The following is a 4055-nucleotide window of genomic DNA, read 5'->3' on the forward strand; positions in this document are numbered from 1 at the left end:
CAAATTGCTATGTACTAGATACAAATCGATATGAACCCAAGGAAGGGCACGTTCCTTGGTCTTATAAATTTTGGAGAGAAAGTGTGCCAACTCTCTCCCCACACATATGTGTGGTTATGTGCTAAATGTAAAGTACTATAAGCCAAATGCAAAGTGCTATATGCCAAATTCAAATTGCTATGTGCAAACTTCACATTACTTTGTGAAAAATGCAAATTGAAATTAAAATTGCTATGTGCTAAATACAAATCTATATGAATCCAAGGAAAGGCATGTTCCTTGGTCTTATAATTTTTTGAGAGAAAGTGTGCCAACTATCCCTCTACACAAGTGTGTGGTTATATGTTAAATGCAAAGCTCGGGGGGGTCACTATGTATTAACCCTCTATACCACGTGCGTTCAAGGCCTATTTCTAAAATCCCTTATCTGTATATTTTTCATTAATAAAATGTACCCCTTTTCTATACAAATCTGTAAAATTTTCCCAAAACTATTTTAAATAGTCCCTTATGTATATTTATTTCTGTAAATTTTAGAAATAAAAAATATCCTTTTGTTGAACTCACGTGATAGGGTTACATATGATGAGTGACCCCCCCGAGATGCAAAGCACTATAAGCCAAATGCAAAGTGATAAATGCGAAATTCAAATTGCTATGAGCAAAATTCAAATTGCTTTGTGGAAAATGCAAATTGAAATGAACACAAAGAAGGATAGATTCCTTGGTCCCATAATTTTGGAAAGGAAGTGTGGCAACTCCTCCCCCACATAAATGTGTGATCATGGGGTAAATGCAAAGTACTATTTGCAAAATATAAAGTGCTATGTGTTGAAATGCAAAGTGCTATGTGCCAAATGCAAATTGCTATGTGCTAATCTAATTTTTAGAGCTATGTGCTAATCTAATTTTCTAAAAGCAAAACATGTCGTTATACTCTAAAATTACAAAACTTAAATAAAACATATTCTATGTCAATACGGCTACCTGCCCGGATCTAGTTCTCGGGTCTTTTACCCTCTGAATCAACCAAATGCAAGCCAGGATTCCTTCTTCTCTGCATGCTTGCTTCATCTGCACATGGAAAGGGATGTCATATAATATAGCACCACTATTCATATACATGCTCAATCTATGCTCATATCAATTTCTTCCTAGTTTCCATCTCAAGAATATCCCAACATATGTGCCCCTCTTAGGGATGTCATATAGAGCACCACTATTCATATACATGCTCAATCTATGCTCATATGAATTTCTTCCTAACACGTGTCCTCTTCTACAGCTTATTGCTTTCCTACGTCTCCCACCGGTGAACTTTTTGACTTTAAGACCCTCTGCTACACGTGAACTTTTCGACTTTAAAGCCTTTTAAAGGCCTCATCAATCGGAGTCGTCATCGAGACTCATCCTCCCCGATCACTTCCAAGCTCCTACGTCCCACCTGAGCAAAAGGGCACTGTACCTCCTCGTCCTCTCCTGTAGTGTGAGTTGTAAGAACTTGTGGTGGGTTGTTGCATGAGTTCAGCAGTTTTTTGTCTTCTTGGGCAGCTTTGCCACTGCAGGTTCCTTTTTAATCGCCGACTTGGTTTCTGGCATGTTTAGCACGACACCATCTTTTTCACAACCGAAGTCTGTTGGGGCTCGAGAGCTTGGCTGATCAACCTCCGTCCGGCGCCCTGCATCTCCTTTTGAACTCTTCCTCCTGTTTTCATGCAAGTCGTATACTAGTTGGTCCATTCGTCCTTCACGAGGCAGGTGAAAGAGTGAAGGACGTGTGCCTGATATCCAGTCCTTTCAGCGGTACTGATTGAACATCCAAAAAGTTAGTAAAAAAGAAAGCTCAGAAAGGCGTGGTGTGGCTTCAAGCGAAGGATCTCGGTCTGATTCTCGGGCACATTGCACTGAACTGTGCTGCTTTACCTTCATAAATTCGATGATGCGTTTGGAGGATATGGGGTACCGATATTGATGTGCAGTAGTTGGGTGATTTCAACTTAACAGCTGAAGATCTTGGCTTATGGTGGAAACCGGTGGAAACCTCCATGCTCCAGCACACCGGATCAAGATCGCACCATTTAGAGTTGTTCCTTTCTGCCCAGCACTCTCGTTTCCCGTCGTCGTCGTAAACTGTCCTTCACGTTGCAACTTCTTTTCTTATTGAGCCTAGCACATAGTCTCTGTTCTTCTCAAGGGTCTACTTGGACGTCCTTTCTCGTCTTTACTATTCATCAGTCGGGTGCGTTCTCAAACCCTCAAGATGTTCCCACAGGGAAAGCAGTTGCTCGATTCTTTGAATGTTAAAGTGATTGGTTCAGGAATCAAAGCTCTGGTCCTGGCTCATGGCTTCGGCTCCAATCAGTCTGTGGCAGTTTCTTCTACCTTCCTTAGAAAGTATAAGCAAAGTAGTGCTGTTTGACCTGCCAGGTGCTGGAACAACAAATGCTGACGACTTTAACTTTTCACTGTTTGGATCTTTTGACGGCTTTGCGAGTGTCCTATTGGCTATGTTAGCGGAATTGCAAGTCAAAAACTGCACATACGTTGGGCATTCCATGTCCGGGATGATTGGCTGCATAGCCGCTATCAAGCAGCCCGAATGCTTCGAAAAGCTCGTCCTCCTAGGCGCTTCCCCAAGGTTCGGTTTACAACGAAGTCTTTTTTTATCTTCTTCTTAGTCTCTTTCGGTGGGACATTGAAAGCATTAATTTAGATCTTTACTATTACCTCGCCCTGGAAGTCTCATCATCTAATTCTTTCTGCCTGTTTTCAGATATCTGAATGATAAGGATTACTACGGAGGCTTCGAGCAAGAGGATCTAGACCAGTTGTTTGCTGCAATGAGAGCCGATTTCCAAGGATGGGCTGCAAATTTCGCACCACTTGTCGTAGGCCTGAACGACAAAGGCGCCGTCGATAGGTTCACAAGCACACTGTCAAGTATGAGGCCGGAGGTTGCGGTGGTGATAATGAAGAACGTCTTTGAGAGCGACTATAGGAGTATCCTTCCGGAAGTAAAGGTAACGAGCCATATCCTGCAAACTACCAAGGATCTTGCAGTGCCCACGGTGGTAGCAGATTATATGCTGCGCAATCTGGGAACCAAAGGCACCATGGAATTGCTACAGACGGAGGGGCATCTGCCACAGCTTACAGCTACAGATCTACTCATCACTACATTGAAGAAAGTGTTGACTACCGAGCAATGATCTACTAATTAAATACTCTTACTATAGTTCGAAGAAAATACATTTCGCTAGCTTATCCGGACGTATATAAAACGTTTTGGTTTTTGTTGTTGGAGTAAATTACCCTTTCTCCAACAAGAAGTGCTTCTGAATTTTTTTGTAAAGTGGGATGGGCAGATGTCTGTTTTTTCTTTGGAAGAAGGTGTTACTTATTGGGTTTTGGTTGGCTTTATTTTGTTTTGACATATGGCAACGTCTATGGTAGTGACATTGTTTTAAATTCCCAATTAGGAATGTTGAATAATTTGGTATAATTTCTCTTATATATATTATAAGTGTATTCAAATTGCATGCTTCACTACCATATATTGACTAGTATAGATAAGATGGTCTATCTTGAGCGTTGATTGTAGCTCAAGTCCATTTATGGCTATTTTAGAAAATTAAGCGAAGCTTGTCTTTGTGAGATTTAGAGAATATATTGCATATAAGTAACTTGCTCAATCGATTACTTATGTGTTGCTCAACTGAATCTAAACTAATCTACATATATTCCCAAACTTAAATATAAATTAAAGACGACAATATTATAGAATTGCCTTCTTGAATATGATCATAAAATGCTATTTTGCATGTAAAGTATGTATCCTCTATTATATGTGAAGTAAGTATTCTCCTCTACTATATGTGAAGTATGTATCCTCTACTATATAGGATATATGAATTTATTCAAAAGGATCAAAAAAATATTCTACACATATATGCAAGCAAATGTTCATCCAGAAGTACAGTAATTATTATTCTCATAACTATATCACAATTGACAACAGTTGATATAGCTTACATGGAGTGCACCCGAGGGGCCCA

The 4055-nt window shown here is 40.0% G+C and overlaps 1 pseudogene across 1 annotated transcript; it reads left to right on the forward strand.

Moving 5' to 3' along the window:
* The first annotated feature begins 1691 nt into the window (after nt 1-1691).
* On the forward strand, nt 1692-3209 carry LOC147901058 (karrikin insensitive 2 receptor CA pseudogene; annotated as a pseudogene). The gene is made up of 2 exons (XR_015541244.1): nt 1692-2638; nt 2774-3209. The product of XR_015541244.1 is annotated as a karrikin insensitive 2 receptor CA pseudogene (transcript).
* Nucleotides 3210-4055: the final 846 nt, after the last annotated feature.

The sequence above is a fragment of the Dipteris shenzhenensis genome, chromosome 6 (assembly GCF_047967505.1).
Source record: "Dipteris shenzhenensis isolate YYH24624 ecotype China chromosome 6, Dip_SZ_1.0, whole genome shotgun sequence".
NCBI lineage: Eukaryota > Viridiplantae > Streptophyta > Polypodiopsida > Gleicheniales > Dipteridaceae > Dipteris > Dipteris shenzhenensis.